The sequence below is a fragment of the Bubalus kerabau genome, chromosome X (assembly GCF_029407905.1).
Source record: "Bubalus kerabau isolate K-KA32 ecotype Philippines breed swamp buffalo chromosome X, PCC_UOA_SB_1v2, whole genome shotgun sequence".
In the NCBI taxonomy this organism is placed as follows: Eukaryota; Metazoa; Chordata; class Mammalia; order Artiodactyla; family Bovidae; genus Bubalus; species Bubalus kerabau.
Window position 1 is genome coordinate 15,197,153 of NC_073647.1, and position 22,796 is coordinate 15,219,948.

At 36.6% G+C, this 22,796-nt stretch overlaps 1 long non-coding RNA gene across 2 annotated transcripts in view; it reads left to right on the forward strand.

Annotated features, from left to right (window-relative positions):
• Positions 1-22,796, forward strand: part of LOC129638712 (uncharacterized) — a 151,843-nt gene that overhangs the window by 27,490 nt on the left and 101,557 nt on the right. For both annotated transcript variants that reach the window (XR_008707982.1, XR_008707981.1), the window contains exon 2: positions 16,345-16,438. This is a non-coding gene — a long non-coding RNA (uncharacterized LOC129638712). The remainder of the gene's footprint in view (positions 1-16,344; positions 16,439-22,796) is intronic.

Sequence of the window (22,796 nt, forward strand, 5' to 3'; positions counted from 1 at the left end):
CTCAGTTAACACTTGTTAGATAAGCAGATGAAATGCCCCAACACTGTTTTGAGCATAAGCCTGTAGAGGAGAGAAGTTGTTTTGTTTCATTGTTTTCAACTGGCAACAAGGAAAGTTTCTTCATACATCTCATGTTCTGAAAATCAGAGTATCTTTAGTAGTGCTCCCAGAAGTGTTCTTTGTCACTGCCACAATGTTGATTCTGAACCTTGGGAGCTCCCTGTGTTTGGAATCTGAAACCAGTCCTGTACACAGAGGGCAAGGGGAGACCAAAGAAAGAAGCAGACCTTCCCTAGATTGGTAGGTGGCAGTTTTATAGGCACGGAAACTTACATGTAAGGCTTCTTTTGGGTGGCCACAAGACAAGTTGATTGCTGCACCCAGCTGCCTGAATCATAAAAGTTTATATAGCAGCCTTAGTTAAATTCAGTCCTATATACTAACCAGATGGTCTCAACAACACATTATGCTTTCAAGACTTTGAAGCCTACTATGGGAGCAGTGGGCAGAGAGTACATTCCAAGCACAATGGATGGGCTGAGGAACCTCTGGTTGCCCGTAGTCCGGATTGCAGGTCAACCAGCGGTCATCTCCTTTCAGTGACCTCCTCCAACACAAAATCCTTTCCCAGCAAGAATAAGAACAAAGGGATATTGCTTATGCTTTTCCTGTAACTGCAGTAAATTTTAGTCGGTTGTCTCGTGATATGATATGTAAACGCATCTTAACAGTCTCTGTTGCTAAAAGAATCCATGGAAACCTGGAGAGACCAAAAGTACCAGACAAATGATGTCCTCAAACTGATTTTTTAAATTTTATGACTAGAAAACTAAAGTATTGCCAGGAAATATAATCAAAGTCACATTTTACTAGGAGCAAGCACTTCTTTGACCAAAAGGTCAATGTGCAGTCAAAACTTTTATCAGAGATAGAATTAATAGATAAACACTTAAAAGGTAGCTTAAAAATTCATATTGAAATGAATATAAGGCAGATAAACCAGACCAAAGTATAACAGGGCAGTTGAATCACTATTCCAAACACTTTCTACCTGTTGCCCTTTATAGGGCTTTTCTACTCTTTGGGTCAGAGTACTCAAAAGGTTGGTGGCCTGCCAACCAGGAAAATTCCCTGGTGGACTTGGCATGTGAATTCTTAAAACGTACTGCAGTAGGGAAGGTTGAAGATACGGAGTATCCTGAAGTTTCAAAGGCATTTTACATTAGATAACAATTCAGTTTTGGCTGATACAATGGTTTTCACATTAATTTATATGTTTTGCAAATAGTACCTATATATTGAACATTACATGTATCCACCAGTATAGTATAGATAGTATCACTGCTTTAAAAATCCTTCATATTCCAACTATTCATACCTTCCTTCCCTCTAACCCCCAGCAACTACTATTTCCATAGTTTTGCCTTTTCTCACATGTCATATAGTTGCAATCCTATAATATAAAAGCTGAAGGAAGCCAGACTATGTTATCCCAAAGTATGCCTTTTTAATATAAAAATTATTTTGTGTTAAAGGCAATTAGGAAGCAGGAAACTCACAGAAAAACTGCCTAGTTTGTACCTAAAAGGAAGGATATAAATTCTTCTTTACTGGAGATAGAATCTTTTGAGCCCAGAGACAGCACCAGAGGAATCTGTAGGAAAAGCCTTACTCCTTACATATATTTACTTCCCACAGTTTGCCACCCTTGGAAACCTAAAACTGCTTTCCTTTCTTTATCCTGTCATTTGTCAACAAATACATTGTTTTTTGTTGAAGATGCAATATGTGCTGGAATTCTAAGCTGCCATTTTGAGTTACTTTGGGTTAGGTTTCTCCCTCATGCTGTGTGCTGTATGTGTTAAATCTGTTTTTCTCTTGTTAATCTTATATTACAGCAGTGTCAAGAAGGAATCCAGAAGGGTAGAGAGCAAATATTTCTCCTTCCCTGCTAGCCTTTCAAATTGGCTTCTTTCACTAAGTAATGCTTATTTAGGTTTACTCTATACTTTTTCATGGTTCAATAGCACATTTATTTTTAGTGCTGAATAATATCCTATTGTCTAGACGTACCACAGATTATTAATCCACTAACCTACTGGAGGACATCTCGACTGTTTCCAAGTTTTAGCTATTATGAATAAAATTTATACATGTCTGTGTGCAGTTTTTACTGTGAACATGTTTTCAACTCTTTTGGGTAAATACCAGGAAACATGGTTGTCGGATCACATGATAAGAGTACCTTTAGTTTTGTAGCCTGAGTGCTTAGTCACCTGGAGAAGGCAATGGCGACCCGCTCCAGTACTCTTTCCTGGAAAATCCCATGGATGGAGGAGCCTGGTGGGCTGCAGTCCATGGAGTCGCTAGGAGTCAGACACGACTGAGCGACTTCACTTTCAATTTTTACTTTCATGCATTGGAGAAGGAAATGGCAACCCACTCCAGTGTTCTTGCCTGGAGAGTCCCAGGGATAGCAGAGCCTGGTGGGCTGCCATCTATGGGGTTGCACAGAGTTGGACACGACTGAAGTAACTTAGCAGCAGCAGCAGTGCTTAGTCACTCAGTCATGCCCAACTCTCTTGTGACCCTGGTGGACTGTAGCCCATCAGGCTCCTCTGTCCATGGGATTTCTCAGGCAAGAATACTGGAGTGGGTTGCTATTTCCTTTTCCAGGGGATCTTCCCAACCCAGGGATCGAACGCAGGTCTCCTGCACTGCAGGTGGGTTCTTTACTGTCTGAGCCACCAGGGAAGCCCAATACTGCCAAATTTTCTCCAAAAGTGGTTGTACTATTTCACCTTTCTACTGGCAGTGAATGAGAGTTCCTGTTGTTCCACACCCTCACCTGCCATTGGAGTTGTTAGTACTTTGATTTTTGGTCATTTTAATATCTCATTATTTTAATTTGCATTTCCCTGATCACAGATAATATGGGGCATCTTTTCATATGTTTATTTTCCATCTGTGTATTTTCTTTGGTGAGGTGTCTGTTAAGATTTTTCACCTATTTTTAAATCGAGTTTTCTTATTACTGAGTTTTAAGAAGGTTCTTTGTATATTTTACATAATAGTCCTTCAGATGTGTCTTTTGAAGAGATTTTTCTCCAAGTCTGTGACTTGTCTTCTTAGGCTATTGACATTGACTTCCTAAAAGCAGAAAATTTTAAATGAATGAGGTCTAGCTGATCAATTTTTTGCATGAATTGTGCCTTTATTAGTGTTCTATCTAAAAAAGTCAGCACCATACCCAAGTTACATTATTTGGGAACAAAGACAGTTTTATTTCTTCCTTCTCAATTTGTATACTTTTGATTTTCTTCTCCTGTCTTTTTGCATTAGCTGCATTACTATGATGTTGAAAAGGAATAGTAAGAGGGGACATTCTTGTTGAAAAGCTTCTAGTTTCTCACAGTGTGTGTGTGGTTTTTTTTTTTTTTTTTTTTGGTTTTCATTGTCAAGATGTGGAAGTTCCCCTCTTCATAGTTTACTGAGTTTTTTTTTTTAATTATGAGTATTAGATTTTATCAGATGGTTTTTCTGCATCTATTTATGTGATAATATGATTTTCATTTTTTAGTTTATTGATGTGATGGATTACATTAATTGATATTTAAATGTTAAAGCAGCCTTCTGTATTTGGGATAAATCTCACTTGGTCACATTATATGATTCTTTTATATGTTGTTGAATTCTATTTGCTAATATTTTGTTGAGGATTTTATATACCTATGTTCATGAAAAATTAAAAGATGCCTACTCCTTGGAAGAAAAGTTATGACCAACCTAGACAGCATATTAAAAAGTAGAGACATTAGTTGCCAACAAAGGTCTGTCTAGTCAAGGCTATGGTTTTTCCAGTAGTCATGTATGGATGTGAGCTATGGGCTTCCCTCATAGCTCAGTTGGTAAAAAAAAATCCTCCTGCAATGCAGAAGACCTTAGTTCAATTCCTGGGTTGGGAATTGGACTATAAAGAAGGCTGGGCACTGAAGAATTGATGCTTTTGAACTGTGGTGTTGGAGAAGATGCTTGAGAATCCCTTGGACTGCAAGGAGATCCAACCAGTCCATCCTAAAAGAGATCAGTCCTGGGTGTTCATTGGAAGGACTGATGTTGAAGCTGAAACTCCAATACTTTGGCCACATGATGTGAAGAACTGACTCATTGGAAAAGACCCTAATGCTGGGAAATATTGAAGGCAGGAGGAGAGGGGACGACAGAGGATGAGATGGTTGGATGGCATCACTGACTCAATGGACATGAGTTTGAGTAAACTCTGGGAGTTGGTGATGGACAGGGAGGCCTGGCATGCTGCAGTCCATGGGGTCGCAAAGAGTTGTAAACGACTGAGCAACTGAACTGAACTAAACTGTTGGGGCTTCCCTTATAGCTCAGTTGGTAAAAAATCCGCCTGCAATGCAGGAGACCCCAGTTCAATTCCTGGGTCGGGAAGATCTCCTGGAGAAGGGATAGGCTACCCACTCCAGCATTCTTGGGTTTCCCTGGTGGTTCAGCTGGTAAAGAATCGCCTGCAATGCAGGAGACCTTGGTTCGATCCCTGGGTTGGGAAGATCCCCTAGAGAAGGGAAAGGCTACCCACTCCAGTATTCTAGCCCGGAGAGTTCCATGGACTGTATGGTCCATGGGGTTGCAAAAAGTCGGACACTACTGAGCGACGTTCACTGTTCACTGAACTGATGTTCATGAGAGATACTGGCCTTTTCTTGTAATGTCTTTATTTGATTTTGACATTACAGAAATACTGGCCTTATTGAATAAGTTAGGAAATACTGCTTCTGCTTCTATCTTTTGAAAGAGATATTAAAGATTAATATAATTTTTTTTCTTAAATGCTCAGAAGACTTAACCAGTGAACCCATCTGGTCCTAGTCCTTTCTGTTTTGAAAAGTAGATTATCGATTCAATTTGTACAAATGATGTAGGCCTATTCAGATTGTTTATTTCTTCTTGTGTGAGTTTTTGCAAATTGTATCTTTCAAGAAATTTTTCCATTTCATGTAGGTTATCAAATGAGTATGGATAGAGTTGTTTCCACTATTCCTTTATTATCCTTTTCTTGTTGTTACTGATTTCTAGATTTGTTTGTGACTTTGATCAAATCTCTTTACTTCTTTTTGCTTTGGTTTCTTCCTTTATGAAATGGAAATTATTATGCTAATCTTGCAGGGCTCTTGCAAGGATCAGCAATGAGGAACTTAAAATGACTTACACAGAATAGGTGTCAATAAATTATAACTGCTATTGTACTATGATCTGAGAGAATTTGTTTTCTCACAGAACATTTTCTTGTTATTTTTAAAAGGCTATTTGAGGAAAATAGTCTCAAGTGTTTAAAATCCTTTTCTTATGTTGAGAGAAGATAACAGAAATAGATGGTTCCTCATAATTTCAGTTTAAGCTTCTTGAAGCTCTGATGATTTCTAATTTTCCCAATGAAGGCCTGAAAGGTGGTACATCATCAGGATAAATTTTTGTATAAGAATTTGGTACTAACCATACCAGTAATCCATAGGAATCTTAGTCCAGTTTCTGCAATCATATTTTCTTGAATGACATATGAAATGTTTTTTAGAAATAGTGAATTAAATGAAGAGATTGGTCTATTAAAATAAATTTTGTATAAATGTTAAAAGTGGAACTCATTAGTTTTTTTCATTTTCTTTACTAATGTTTAATAATTATTATTATGTCATAAAAATTTATGCTCATCCTGCTTAATTGGGAAAAAACAGAAAGAAGAATACAGAAGAGAAGAGTATTCATAATGTCTTAAGCAGAGGGATCTACCAAAATATTTTATAGTTTGTAGTTGTAAGAATATGCTAGATTATCTTACAATAACAAATAAACTGCACCCACAAGTGGTTTAAAACAGCAGTGTTTATTTCTCGCTAGTGCTAAATGTAAAGCAAAAATGGGCAGTAGGCCTATGCCTGGAGTATTCACTCAAGAGATATAGGCTGGTAGAGTTTCTACCACTTTTTAGGATACTAAATTCTCCAGACGAGACTTTAAAGTTTGATAACTGGGAAAGTAACTATGGAAAATCATGAACTGGCTTCTAAATATTCCTGCCTAGAAACTACAGATGTTATTTTTGTTCACTCTATTGGCCAAATATCACGTTAATATGGTCAAGTGTCACTTCAAGGAGACAGGGAGGTGCACCCTTTCCTTGTGCCTAGAAGGAGAAAGGTACTGAAAATATTAGCAGTCACTTAGTTTGAGCAAACTTGAGAGAGTGAAGGACAGGGAAGCCTGGCATGCTGCAGTCCATGGAGTCCCAAAGAGTCAGACACAACTTAGTGACAGAACAACAGCAAAATTGTCTAAATAGGCTATATATATTGGGTTGGCCAAAGGATTCATTTGGGATTTTCTGTAAAATGGTATGGAAAAACCCAAAAAACTTTTTGGCCAACCCAATATTTCTAGTTTTTTTATTGTGTACCTGTGTAAGTATCCATTCATGCAATTAACATCTTACTATAAGAGTTGATTTCTGCCAATTTTTACTTAAGACATGGTAAATATTTTCCCATATCAATAAACATTCTTCAACCTTATTTTTTGTCATATCACTTACATGTGCAAATGTTTTTTTTTTAATCCAAAACTGGTGGTATTTAACATGTTTCCAATTTTGGGTATCATATACAATACCACTGTAAAAGCCATATTCATAAATATTTGTCCAAATTGGTTTTTCTTCAGGATAAATTCTCTTATGTACAACAAGTATATCAAAGGATATGAGTATTATAAGAGCCACTGAAGCCATTGACCTGCCTCTTGAGAAACCTGTATGCAGGTTAGGAAGCAACAGTTACAATTGGACATGGAAGAACAGAATGGTTCCAAATAGGAAAGGCAGTATGTCAAGGCTGTATATTGTCACCCTGGTTATTTAACTTATATGCAGAGTACATCATGAGAAATGCTGGGCTGAAAGAAGCACAAGCTGGAATCAAGATTTCCAGGAGAAATACCAAGAAGCTCAGATATGCAGATGACACCACCTTTATGGCAGAAAGTGAAGAACTAAAGAGCCTGTTGATGAAAGTGAAAGAGGAGAGTGAAAAAGTTGGCTTAAAGCTCAACATTCAGAAAACTAAGATCATGGCATATGTTCCCGTCACTTCATGGCAAATAGATGGGGAAACAGTGGAAACAGTGGCTAACTTGATTTTTTTGGTGTGTTGGGGGGGGGGGCTCCAAAATCACTGCAGATGGTGATTGCAGCCATGAAATCAAAAGACGGTTACTCCTTGGAAGGAAAGTTATGATCAACCCAGACAGCATATTACAAAGCAGAGACACTATCACTTTGTCAACAAAGGTCCATCTGGTCAAGGCTATGGTTTTTCCAGTGGTCATGTATGGATGTGAGAGTTGGACTATAAAGAGGGCTGAGCACTGAAGAATTGATGCTTTTGAACTGTGGTGTTGGAGAAGACTCTTGAGAGTCCCTTGGACTACAAGGAGATCCAACCCATCCATCCTAAAGGCGATCAGTCCTGAGTGTTCATTGGAAGGACTGAGGTTGAAGCTGAAACTCCAATTCTTTGGCCACCTGATGTGAAGAACTGACTCATTTGAAACGACCCTGATGCTAGGAAAGATTGAGGGCAGGAGGAGAAGGGGATGGCAGAACATGAGATGGTTGGATGGCGTCACCGAGTCAATGGACACGAGTTTTAGGTAAACTCTGGGAGTTGGTGATGGACAGGGAGGCCTGGCGTGCTGTGGTTCATGGGGTTGCAAAGAATTGGACACTACTGAGGGACTGAAGTGAACTGAACTGAAGCCATTGAAGTATTATAAAAGTCATTTCATTCTTACTGTACCTTTTCTGTCTTTGTATTTCAAGTCATGTTCTATATGCCACAGCAGAATTCCAGAATAAGAAAAATAAATGTCTATTATATCATTTTTTCTCATTTTCATGGAAATCTGAAGATACTACTATACATGGTCCAGTTGATTGTTAAGTTATAATTACTGCATATTGAAAATGATAACTATAAGCCAAAGATTTATGATTAGGTTCCATTGTAGGAAAGGTCCCTGATTAGGTAAAGCTAGTGCCAATGCAGGTAGACATAAGAGATGCAAGTTTGATCCCTAGGTGGGAAGATCCCCTGGAGAAGGGCGTGGCAACCCACTCTAGTATTCTTGCCTGGAGAATTCCATGGACCAGCGGAGCCTAGCAGGCTACAGTCCATAGGGTCACACAGAGTCAGACATGACTGAAGTGACTTAGCATGCACAAGGAGACTAAAAATGTACACTTCACAGTAGTTTTCTTCTGTATAGATTTTGTAAAGAGCTTGTAATGTTTTACCCATTTTAAATCAAATAATGTCTCATTTTCCTCTATATATTCTTTCCCTGTACCTCTATGAGAACAGATAATCTGACAAACAGTAGCAAATGTATTAAATTAGGGATTTGTACTAAAGCAGCACAATGAAAATGAAACTGTGAGCATATGGCATTTCTTGCTTATGATGCCAGGTAATAGCAATATATTTTGCTTTATGGTCAACTCGGGGGATGTAAACTATTACAAACATAGTGGTCCTGTTTTGCATTTTCAAAAGTTGCCATTTGGCCAAGTGTTGTGACCAAATTTAATGAATTTTATATAAACTTGTAAAATGTAGAACTTTGAGACTCTTGAAGTGTGTTATAGTTTCCCTGTTTAGGACCTAGAAATAGCATACTTTAATCTAGCAAATTGTAACAGAATCAAGTTGAAAACTTGGAAATCAAGAATTAAAAGTTACAGATGTAGAAAGTAACATTTTAGAAATGATTCTATGCCTAAGTCAAAAGATGTTTAACTATATTACGTTTCTTCAGAATTAGCCATTTTTATAACTATTGAATGGAGAGGTAGTGATCTAAACATATTACTCAAAAATTTGTATAGTGCCAATTTATTTTATAACAGCATAATTTAGGGTGATTAGATAACTATTATTTGTGAATGAAGGTTTCTATGTGCAATAAATAGTTGATTCTCTGATCCTTTGTGGAAAATGTATAAAGTTGGGAGAGTTAGCTAATTTTTTTTATGTCCTTAAATGGTTCTTACCATAACTATATTTATGAAGATATCAAGTCTGTTTTCAAAGGCTAAGTGCTATCCTATTCAGATTTTTATAATATTTGCATTTTATTTGTCACAAATGACAGTTCCATCCACTCAGGTAATTTTGGACACACAAACATGCACATGTGCACACACACACGTACATACATACAAACTCACACACACCATTTTAAAAGTGGTTGAATTGACCTGATAAACTTAAATATTATTTATTGAATCAGTGAAATATACTTTGGTATTTACTATATACCAGATGCTGTTAGATGTGCTAGTATTATTGAAGACACTGTTGTTATTGACAGCTAGTAGGGGACACATAATAAACTTATACACACATGTATATTCTATGTAAAGTGAAGATAAGCTTATGAAGAAAACTAGGATAGGGGAATTAAAAATCAGTGTGTGTTTGTAGTGGAGAGGAGTTCTATTTTTTATAGGGTGATCATAGATATCTTCTCTAACATATAGTCTACTGACCTTTGATAAAGAGCGAAGACAATTCAATGGAGAAAGGATAGCCTTTTCAATAAGAAATGGTGCTGATCATCCACATGCACAAGAAAAAAGAATTTAGAAACTGACCTATACAATTTTCAGAAACTGAACCAAAATGTATCATAGATCTAAATATTAAACACCAAACCATAAAACTTAGAGATAAAATGAGAAAATCTAGGTAATCTCGGGTTTGGCAATAAGTATTTATAGATACAACACCCGAACCATGATCTGTATAGAATAAAACTGATAATGTGAATTTCATTTAAAATGTCTACTGTGTTGAAGTTACAGTTAAGAAAATGGAAAGACAAGCCACATAGTGGAAGAAAATATTTACTGAAAGGACTTGTATCCAAAATATATAAAGAAATCTTAAAACTTAACAATAAGAAGATAAACAACCCACTTTAAAAAATGGGCAAAAATCTGAAAAACATCTCGTAAAGAAGATATACAGATACTGTCTCCTAAAGAATATATACAGAAAAGATATTCAACATCATATGCCATTGTGCTGTGCTTAGTTGCTCAGTCATGTCTGACTCTTTGTGACCCCATGGACTGGAGCCCCCCAGGTTCCAGGATTCTCCAAGAAAGAATACTGGAGTGGGTTGCCATGTCCTCCGCCAGAGGATCTTCCAAACCCAGGGATCAAACCCAGGTCTTCCACATTGCAGGTGGATTCTTTACCATCTGAGCCACCAGGGAACCCCAAGAATACTGGGGTGGGTAGCCTATCCCTTCTCCAGGGGAACTTCTCTACCCGGGAATCGAACAGGGGTCTCCTGCCATTATGTAATTTCAAATTCAGACAACGGTGGGATATCACTACATACCTATTAGAATAATCAAAATCCAAAACACTAAGATGAAATGCTGGCAAGAATGTGGAGCAGCAGGAACAGAAATGCAAAATGATATAGCTGCTTTTGGAAGGTAGTTTGGTACTTTCTTACAAAGATAAACATAATTTTACCTTACTACCCAGCAATTTTGCTCCCAGCTTTTTCCCAAATAAGCTGAAAATGTATGTCCATACAAAAACCTGCATACAAATGTTTATAGTAGCCTTATTTATAATTGTCAAAAATTTAAGCAACCAAAATATTTTCCAGTGAACGAATAAACAGATTGTGGTATTTTCATGCAATGGAATACTGTTCAGTGATAAAAAAATAAATGAGGTATCAAGCCATGAAAAACATGGAAGACTGTTAAATGCATCATCCTAAGTGAAAGCAGTGAGTCTGAAAAGTATAAAAACTGTATGATTCCAACTATATGGAATTTTTCAAAATGCAAAATTATTGAGGCAGTTAAAAGATCAGTGGTTGCAGAGGTTTGGTGTCAGAGGAGGAAGGAGGAATAGGTGGAAAATAGGGATTTTTAGGGCCATGAACTGTTCTTTATGATGTAAGAGTGGATATATCATAATACACATTTTCCAAAACCAATAGAATTGTGCAGCTCATAGTGAATCGTAATGCAAACATTTAACTTAGTTGATAATCAGTATCAGTATTGATTCATAAGTTGTAACAAGTGAATCAAATAATGCAAGATGTTAATAATATGAACAATTTGGCAGGATGGTAGTGAGGTTTAAGGATACTCCCTGTACTTTCTACTCAGTTTTTTTAAACTGTTGTAAAAGTAGTCTATTAATTTAAAAAACTTTTATTGAGCTATGAATAGAAACAAATTTCCTTAATCTGATATAGGGTGTCAAAAATTACACCAGATACCATACTTAATGATAAAATATTAAAAGCTTTCACACTGAGACTGAGAATAATAAGTTACATTAATGATCACTATTATGATATTAGAATATTGAAAAATTTTTTCCTAAAAGTACTACTAGCCAGGGCAATAGGGAAAGAAAAAAGTATTAAGATAGTGAAGGAAAATAATAACAAATCAGTTTCCATAGACAGTATAAAGATGATTTTAAAAATCAAGAAGATCAATTAGTATTAGCCAGGATGTGAAATATTCCACATGACAGAAAGAAGGTAGAAAATCTTTTGGAAAATGCTTTGGCTTATATCAATTAAAGCTTAACATACACATATCCTATAACCCACTACTCTACTTCTATGTAATATACATGAAAGAAATACACATGAAAAAGCATATGCAAGAATGATCACAGCACCACTGTTTTAATAGGTGAAAAATGGAGAAAATTTAAATGTCCTTCTAACGGTATGAATGATAGACAACTTGTAGCATATCCATTGTAAATTCATAAAATGAAAATCTTTACATTAGGAATGGGTAGGCTGTTACAACAATCCTCAAAAATGTAAAACTGAGTGAAAGAATACAGACAGTGGTATGCATGCTGTATGATTCCATCCATGTAATACTCAAAAGCAGACAAAATTGAGATATAAAGCAGAAAGGTGAAGAGAAGAGATTTTGGTTGGGTTGGTGCTTATATAAATATGTTCATAGTGATAATTAAAAAGCTGTACCTTTTGTATTTTTAAAATATATGTCTACATTAATGTTCTATATAAATTTATAACAGAAACAATATTTATATTAATATATAATACTATAGTTTAAAGCACTTAAGAACTCTTCATAATTGTCTCCATGTAAGTTTACTTACACATACATATGAGTGTGTGTGTGTGTATATTTGAATTAACACCATATTTCCAAATTTATACCATTTTCCAGGCCTGGGTCTACAGTGTAAATCAAAGGAAGATTGTACTTTGTTATGTTCAGCACTTTACCAAGAATTGCTCAGCAATACTGCCACAACAGCAATAGAATTTGTGACATTTAATGTGGCAATACAAAATATTCCTATCAGTGTGAATCTGTAGATCTCATATATTGATTTTAAATATAGGTGCAAGCATCTGATTACATACTCCATTATATAATGTGGAAGAGTGATACTTGGTCATCTATATAATAAAAATACAGTAAAAAATTCTAGAGGTTTTTTTTTTTTTTTTGATTGTCCTAGATCTTTGTTGCTGCATGTGGGCTTTCTTTAGTTGCAGTGAACAAGGGCTACTCTTTGTTGTGGTGGGTGGCCTTCTCATTGCTGTGGCTTTTCTTGTTGTGAAGCACAGGCTCTAGAGCACATGGGCTTCAGTGGTTGTGTGTGGGCTCAGTAGTTGCACCCTCTGGGCTCTAAAGAGCTGACTCAGTAATTGTGGCACACGGGCTTCATTTGGCTGCAGCACGTGTGATCTTGCCGGACTAGGGAACAAACCCTGTCCCCTGCATCGGCAGGCAGATTCTTAACCACGGTACCACCAGGGAAGTCCAAAGTACATTGTTTTTATTATTTTTTAAAAAAGTTTACATGAGCTGATGTAAAGTTAAAGGCAGAATAAAACATAAATAGAACATAAACATGGAAAATATAAGGAAAAAAGAAGAAACCTTGAGAATTAAACCATGGAGTCCAAAGCAGGAATGAAAGAGAATAGAGGGGATGACATTTTTTTTTTTAAAAGAAAGAATAGGAAAGAAAGATACCAAAGCTTTAAAATGGATATAAGTATTCTATTGGAAAGGACCTATTACATGCCAAGCCATATGATTTTCATGTGTGTATGTAATTCTTTCTTTCTCCCTTGTTCTAAGTGATTATATATGTGTATATGTGTGTATATACATGTGTGTGCAAATATATATCTGTATGTGTATGTGTGTGTGCATACACATGCACATACACACATGATAAATATACATATATAATCCCTTATATGAAGGAAAAATGAAAGAAGGATGAAGGGAGAAAAGGAGGTAAATTTTCAAGTTTTCCAGATTTCTCTCATTTCACGCCAGGGCAAAAACAACAATTAGATACTGTGCAAACAGGTATTAGATATTGGCTTCCCAGGTGGCACTAGTGGCAAAGAACCCTGCCTGCCAATGCAGGAGACATAAGAGATGTGGGTTCTATCCCTGGGTTGGAAAGATCCCCTGGGGGAGTGCATAGCAACCCACTTCAATATTCTTGCCTGGAGAATCCCATGGACAGAGGAGCCTGGCAGGCTACAGTCCATAGAGTTGCAGAGATTTGGACATGACTGAGTGACTAAGCACAGCACATAAAAATAGAAGGATATGGGTAGCCTTTATTTGTGAAAAATAGGTAAGTTGAGAAGTAGGTATCAGGAAGATTTCCTTTATTTAAAGTAAACAATATTATCACCAGAATAACTAAAATCCCAGCTGTTTAAAAGTGTTTTATAGTTGTTTATTTGCTCAGCTGTGTCTGACTCTGGGACCCCATAGACTGTAATCCACCAGGCTCCTCTGTCCATGGGATTCTCAAGGCAAGAATCCTGGAGTGGTTGCCATTCCCTTCTCCAGAGGGTCTTCCTGACTGAGGACTTGAACCTGCTTCTCCTACTTGGCAGGCAGATTCTTTGCTACTGAGCCATCTGGGAAGCCCTTAAAAGTGTTTACTTATGAAGAAAAGGACTGGAGCCGGGGCATAAGACATTTAGTTTTCATTTTACAGTACCATGTTTATTTTCTTTTACCTTGCATTGTATATATAACTTTTAAGATAATAATAAGATTAAATGAAAGGGAGACAAGGTCTTTGAAAGTAAATAAATAGATAAAATCAGGATAATCTAAGCTTCTACTAACCACCCTCAAAGGGTTTCTGAGGATTTTCCTCAGCTCCTGTTATTGCAAGTACTTTTCAAGGCATTTCTTAATTATTATAGGCTTTGGAAGCATACAAATTTGAGCCTTAATCCAGAGCCTGCCACCTCCTAGCTATGTATAGCTTGAGCAAGTTCCTTCCTTGAAGTCCAGTGTTTCCCATCAGCATAATTGAGATAGTGATATTTACCTCCGGATGTTATTGAGATGAGTAATTGGGATCAAATAAATGAAGTACTTATCACAGTAGCTGACACATACATATTTTAAAGATAGTAGTAGCAGTAGTAATATATAAGGTACAAGAAAATAGAATATATCTGTGCAAACAGTACAGTTTACCTATGTAAAGGGAAATACATGGAAAGAGATGTAAAGCAAAATGTAAAAATAATAACCATGGTTATCTGTGCATAGTGGTATCATGGATGATTTTTTCTTCTTTGTACTTTTGTGTAGATTACACATTTTCTACAATGAGTGTGTTATTGTGATAAAAAAATAAGAAAAATTGAATTCTAGATATAAAATCAACAAGTTGCTGCCACTAATGTAAGTCAATAATATACATTTCTATTTTTCCATACATCTTGTTACTAGCTATTATTATTCAGCCTTACATGAAAGCCAGAATCCTCTGCTTATATTGTCTATGATTTTTGTCTGTGTTCTTCAATAATTATTTCTATCACTGTCTTTTTCTTTTTTTTTTTTTTTTCTGGCCAAAAGAGTATATGGGACCTGCACTCTTCCAATTAACCTCTCTTCATTCTCCTCATTTCTAAATTTAAAAGCCCAGAGTATAATGTACAGTTTCTGTGAGATCCAGGACACAGCATTTACAAAATTGTGAACATGATCTAGCCTCTCCCTTACTGAATTGTGATTGAATTACCAAACTCCTTATGTGTAGGAAGAGGAGATGTAGAAGTAGATGCTGTCTTTCCCTTCTCCAGTGCCGGTTTTATTGCCTTTTTGTGACTGGAAGAGACAAGGAAATAATTGAAGACTTTTTTTTTAAATTTTATTTTATTTTTAAACTTTACATAATTGTATTAGTTTTGCCAAATATCAGAATGAAGACTTTTGATAATAGAAAATTATTTAGACTTTGAGATGGAAAGTGTGGGAGCATACTGGGAGGGAATGACAAAGTGGTAACTGCTGTTAGGAAAGTTGGATGGAAAAGAACAATGTATGGTCAGCACTCACTGTGCTAGATCATCACTAAATCAATCTACTGTCAGATAATAGGATGTGGCAGATGGATGCAATTGACACTTATGTTTGGAGAGCTTAAATGAAAGATAGTGTGTGCAATGTCAAGGTTATTACTAACTGAAAGGTACTGATGGGCTGTTTGCCAGTTGAACGCATCAACTAGGTGAGGAAGTGGAATGGATCTAATAAATACTGGGTGATACATAGAAAAGAAATGTAAAATGTTCTGCCTTTACTTTCTTGTTTCTCTACACTTGTGTATTTCTTGGGAATTTACATGTATGGTGGAATTCGAACACTGTCTCCAGATATCTGTGTATTGATAGTACTAGATTTAGCTTCTTCTTTAGTTTGCTAATATAGTTGGTATAATGGATTCTTATGGTTTCTTCACCTATTACTTCATTGTATACATGGACTAAATCTGCTTAATTTGAATTATGTTGTTAATACAGATTATAATCCAGTTTAACATATGACAGCCAATAACATGACAACAAAATTATATGGAGAAATTTCTAAAATTTTTAAGTGTGATGTGGTGCTAATTGAGGTATTTGATCCTTTAGACCTGTGGGGGTCTTCATGATTAGGTTACCTGGGAAGCAGATTCCAAGTTGGGACTTTGGGTTCAGAGAATTACATTATACAATCTGGAACAACATGTTGAAGAGTAGAAAAAATAGGATGGGGCGGAGAGAACACTGAAGCAGTTTCAATAAAGGGCTCAGATAATCCCCTGGGGAACTCTGGGATTGATTTGACCTTTCAGAGTTGTCCTGAATTGAGAAGAGTCAAACCAGGCTTTTATACTCTTTCAGGCTTTTATACTCTTTTTATACAACCAGTCTTTGGATGTGAAAGGATCCCTGGCGCGGGAGTGACCACAGACATGGAAGCTCTTTTCAGGCTAAGGTAAGTTCTGGAAAGGAACATAGCTGAGAGCTGTTGGACACCAATGCTCAGAGCAGCTAGAATAACAAATGTTTCAGTTCTAGAGAAAGAGAGGAGGTTATGGGAAGCAAACCACAGCATCTGCTGCAAGATATGAGTACTTACATATGTTTTGCCATGTGTTTTGGGTAGTTTTCAAGGAGGTGCTTTAATTTTTTAGAAAAATTCCAGAATATTCTGCTTGATGCAGGATGTGCTTCTCATGTGGGGGCAGTTACTATAAAAAATAGGCATGCCTAGAAGAGAAAACAATAGCAAATGAAGCAACTGACAAACAACTAATCTCGAGAATATGCAAGCAACTCCTACAGCTCAACTCCAAAAAAATAAATGACCCAATCAAAAAATGGGCCAAAGAACTAAATAGACATTTCTCCAAAGAAGACATACAGATGGCTAACAAACACATGAAAAGATGCTCAACATCACTCATTATCAGAGAAATGCAAATCAAAACCACTATGAGGTACCATTTCACACCAGTCAGAATGGCTGTGATCCAAAAGTCTACAAATAATAAATGCTGGAGAGGGTGTGGAGAAAAGGGAACCCTCTTACACTGTTGGTGGGAATGCAAACTAGTACAGCCACTCTGGAGAACAGTGTGGAGATTCCTTAAAAAACTGAAAATAGAACTGCCTTATGATCCAGCAATCCCACTGCTGGGCATACACACTGAGGAAACCAGAAGGGAAAGAGACACGTGTACCCCAATGTTCATCGCAGCACTGTTTATAATAGCCAGGACATGGAAGCAACCTAGATGCCCATCAGCAGATGAATGGATAAGAAAGCTATGGTACATATACACAATGGAGTATTACTCACCCATTAAAAAGAATACATTTGAATCAGTTCTAATGAGATGGATGAAACTGGAGCCTATTATACAGAGTGAAGTAAGCCAGAAGGAAAAACACCAATACAGTATACTAACACATATATATGGAATTTAGAAAGATGGTAACAATAACCCTGTGTACGAGACAGCAAAAGAGACACTGATGTACAGAACAGTCTTATGGACTCTGTGAGAGAGGGAGAGGGTGGGAAGATTTGGGAGAATGGCATTGAAACATGTAAAATATCATGTATGAAACGAGTTGCTAGTCCAGGTTCGATGCACGATACTGGATGCTTGGGGCTGGTGCACTGGGACGACCCAGAGGGCTGGTATGGGGAGGGAGGAGGGAGGAGGGTTCAGGATGGGGAACACGTGTATACCTGTGGCAGATTCATTTTGATATTTGGCAAAACTAATACAATTATGTAAAGTTTAAAAATAAAATAAAATTAAAAAAAAATAGGCATGCCTAGAAAGGCTACAAATATGAGTAAAAGTTTTATGAATTTTTCACACCAAACTGCAAACTTAATAATTAAATTCTTCCAAAACAAAGGTCAAGTTTTATTATAACATCGATAAGTTTGGCAATTAGGGAGAAACTCCTAAGCAGAGTCAACAAAAGTAGAATTACAGACTATAACTATTAAATTTTTCATATAATAATATACATTGTAGGAAAATATTGAAATGTATAATGTTGTCTTACTGCATAATGGACAATAGTATGTTGAATTTATTCTTGACTTCTTCCATGAAATTCTAGCTACCTATGTTCCTGATTTGTACATCTACTAGCATCTATTTTTATATTGTATGAAATAGAACACTTCATTTGATTGATTTCCAGTTATAGTGAAAAAAACGAGTATGTAATCATGTTCATGGCTGGCTTATTTATAATCATTAAAGGGGTGATAGTCATTGTACCCCTTAATTTCATAGCTATTTCTTTATTACCATGTCAAGGGTTCAATTCATTCAACAAACATTTGTGAAGATCCTATTCTAGAACTGGCATTATGTTAGCTACTGAGGCTAAAATTATGAGCAAGACAGTCACTGCTTTCAAGGGCTTCATACTAGTGTATCTGATTATTATTGTAAGCACTTTCATAGTACTTTCTGAATTGGATGGTGTGTTACACAGTGTTTTTTAAATGGCCCTCCCAGATCTCATGTTCATATGGTATCACTGCCATGATTAGATAGATTTATTTCTCTCTCCATATGCATATAGCTAGATCTCTCTTTCTTTCTCTCTCTCTCTCTCTCCGTGTATAATCAGTTAAGATAGGGAAATTATCAGGGTGGGCACAATCTAATGACATGAGCCCTTTTAAAAACAGATGGATTTATGTGGTTGACAGCAAAATATGAGGGCAGACATTAAATACACAAGAGAAATTCGATTTGTCATTGCAAATTTGAAAATGGAAAAACAATGTGCCAAACCTATTTGACATTTTTTAGTGGTTGACTGAGTCTTCTGCCTGACAGTCAGTTAGAAAATAGGAATATCAGTCCTACAATCACAATAAACTGAACTCAGTAAATTCTTGAATGAACTCCGACATAAATTTTCCTCCAGAGCCTCCAAATTAGAGCTCATTACAGCCAAAACCTTGATTTGAAAATCCTCTGCCTGGGTTTCCCGGTGGGTCAGTAGTAAAGAACCTGCCTGTCAATGCAGGAGACACAAGAGATGTGGGTTTGATCCCTGGGTTGGGAAGATCCCCTGGAGGAGGGCATGACAACCCACTCGAGTATTCTTGCCTGGAAAGTCCCTATGGACAGAGGAGCCTGGCGGACTACAGTCCATGGGGTCACAGAGTTGGACACGACTGAGCATGCATGCATGCCCATCAAAGCAATATGAGCACTAGTAAAAACTGTCAAAATCAACATTTTCAGAACTCAGGCAATTAGCAAAAGATTTGCAACAATCTGATGAATGTTTATTCGCGATTAACAGCAGGATATCAGTAAGAAAAATGTGCTTTATTGCATTTTACCTTTCCCTATTTCTAACCCATCTCCCGTTCTATGGTAGTTTGAATAGCAACAGCCTTCTATCATAGTAAAAACCAGCAGCCTAGGAGGTACTGGAGGAATCAGTGAAATTGAAGCTCTTTTAATAGCCCATTATCAAGGAGTTGTTATAATTTGACCTAGCTGGCAGTTTCCTGGGAAATGCCTAGTCACAAGACTTGTCAATTTGACCTGATTCAAAGCTTACACAATATGAACAGTTTTATTTTTTCTCTAAATATGTTTTTCAAAAATATTCAGTGGCAATTGTATAAAATCATATCTCCCCAAGATGGAGGTAACAGTTGGGGCAAACTACAAGCTAACCAAAAAACTTAAAAGGAAAAACTAGGGAATGGGATATCCATAGAAGCCTTTGAAAAGCTCCAACATATCCCTGGGAAAATATAAGATTGTATATGCAAGGAACTATGCTTAGGGCTTTGGGCAAACCCAGAGAGTCCTGAGATGGCCTTAAAATCTCAACCTTGGCTAACTGTGAGGCACTCTCCAAGCAGGAAGTAGTGGCTATGGCAGTGTTTTCAACTAGCAGTGGAAATTAACCAAATGTTGAATAGTCTGGAGAAAATTTATTCAAGAAATACAGCTTAATATCCAGAAAAATAATAACTCTCAACCTTGGGAGTGGTACAGTTACATTCCAAAAGGCACACAGAGCTTATCAGCAAAGAATAAGAGGTTTATTGGTTCCAGACAATTAATGAAATATCTGTCCAGTCACTAGCTGACTATTAAGGTGTCTGAATAATGATTTTGGTAATACAAGATACAAATAAAGAAATCTAGAATCATTTCAGCAAGGTTACTAAACAGATGAATAGTAAAGTCAACAAACAGTAGCAACAACAAAACCTGAGAAGGCAAAGAATCTGATTTTCAGTGTTTCTACATTGTATTACATAAAATGTATAGTTATTAACAAAATTTACAAGGCATGTAAAAAACTGCATGACCTGTACATAAGTAATACAGCAGTCAGTAAAAACTTGCCCAAAGGAAATACAGATATTGAAATTATTACATGAAAACCTTAATTCAGCTATTTTAAATGTGTTTAAAAAGAAAACTGTCTAAATAACTACAAGTGTGCAAACAATGTCTCTTTGAATGGGCTTTCCTGGTAGCTCATATGGTAAAGAATCTGCCTGCAATGCGGGAGACTTGGGTTCCGTCCCTGTGTTGGGAAGATATAGAGAATATAAATAGAGGAATTTTTTTGTTTTTAGTCGCTCAGTCATGTACACCTCTTTTGAGACCCCATGAACTGTAGCCTACAAGGCTCCTCTGTCCATGGGACTTCCTATGCAAGAATACCGAGTGGGTTGCCATTTCCTTCTCCAGGAGATCTTCCCAACCCAGGGATCAAACACATGTCTCCTGCAACAAAATAGAAAATATGCATTATAAAATAAAAAGCCACACAGAAATTTTGAATTTGAAAAGTATAATAACATACTCGAAATGCTAGGAAAAATAACATAATAAAGATTTCTGCATCTAAAAAAGTTACCTTTAAAAAAAGAAGGAAAATTCAAGACATCCACAGATAGATGAAAACTGAGAAAATTTGTTGTCAGGAGATGTACCCTATACATCATATATTGGGCTGAAATGAAAGGACTGCTGCTGCTGCTGCTGCTCCTGCTAAGTTGCTTCAGTCGTGTCCGACTCTGTGCGACCCCATAGACAGCAGCCCACTAGGCTCCCCCATCCCTGGGATTCTCCAGGCAAGAACACTGGAGTGGGTTGCCATTTCCTTCTCCAATGCGTGAAAGTGAAAAGTGAAAGTGAAGTCGCTCAGTCGTGTCCGACTCCTAGCGACCCCATGGACTGCAGCCCACCAGGCCCCTCCATCCATGGGATTTTCCAGGCAAGAGTACTGGAGTGGGTTGCCATTGCCGTCTCCAGAAATGGAAAGACACTGGATAGTAAAGGGAATCCATATAAAGAAATAGAATACCAGTACAGGTAATGAACTATATAGGTAAATATAAATGGCAGTAATACTTTTTCCCTCTTATTTGATATAAAGGACATACACATATAGAAAAAATTATAAATCCAGGTAATGAGAACATAAAGTATGAAAGGGTAACTTTTATGTCAGTAGTACAAAGGAGGGTGGAGGAAACAGAACTATATTGCTATATTGGGGCAAAGATTTATATAATCTTGAAATTGCAATAGTATTTATCTAAACTACGTTGTTAAAAGATATGAATTAAAATTTCAAGATAAATCACTAGAAAAATAATTCAACATGCAGTAAAATAGATGACAAAAGGTACAGTATAAAATATAAATTTAACACAAAGGCAGTGATGGAGGATGACAGGTACAAAAAAGATGTGAGACATACATAAAAATATAGGAAAAATGGCAGATACATATTACTGTATAAGTAATAACTTAAATGAAATAGATTAAACTCTTCAATTAAAGAGTGCAGATGGGCAGAATGGATAAAAGAAAAACTAACCGTAATCCAAATATATGCAAGAGACATACTTCAGATTGAAGAACACAAACAGTTTGAAAGTAAAATGGTGGACAAACTTAACATGCAGAAACTTACAATAAAAGAGCTGTGGTGTCTAACCTAATATCAAACAAAAAAATCTCTAAGACAAAGACTGGTGTAGATAGGTGTTCACTCTGTCAAGAAGATATACCAATGATAAATGTATATCCATTTAATACCAAAGTTTTAAAATACACAAAGAAGAATTAAAAGGAGAAATAAACAATTCAAAAATAATAGTTGAAGACTTCATAACCCAATTTCAATAATGTACACAACAAAGTCAAAAATCAAGGAGGAAATAGAACATTTCTAAAACATAAAGCTGTACCTAACCTCTGTTTTTCATTTCACATATAATGAGTTTAGAGTTGCTGCTCAATCCTAACAACATAAAAAATCTGAGAAGACTGAAAAATGAACTCTTCTTGGAGCCATAAGAAAGAAAAGGACACAGGGCAAACCACTGCCCCCAATAACTGAGAGACAGAAAGTCTTATTAGAGCAGATTCATCATCAGAAATTGCCACATGATCCAGTACTGGGAAGAAAAACCTGAACTATAATTGAGAATTTCTGGAGGCTCAGCATGGACAATTCTGAAAGTTAAAAAACTCCAGGAGCACTTAGTCATAGGGAAGTCCCCACAAAACTGTGAGGTTTACTTCAATTTCCCATAGTTAATATCTGAGAAAAGTCCTCTTGAGTTTCCAGCAGGGGAGAGGTAAAGAAACCATTTGAAATAGGTCCACACTCAAGAGAAACTAGTTAACCAAAGCCTATCCTGTTGGGATGCACTTCCCAGGTGGCTCAAGTGGTGAAGAATTCACCTGCCAGTGCAGGAGATGCAATAGACTCAGGTTTGATCCCTGGGTCAGGAATATCCCCCAGAATAGGAAATG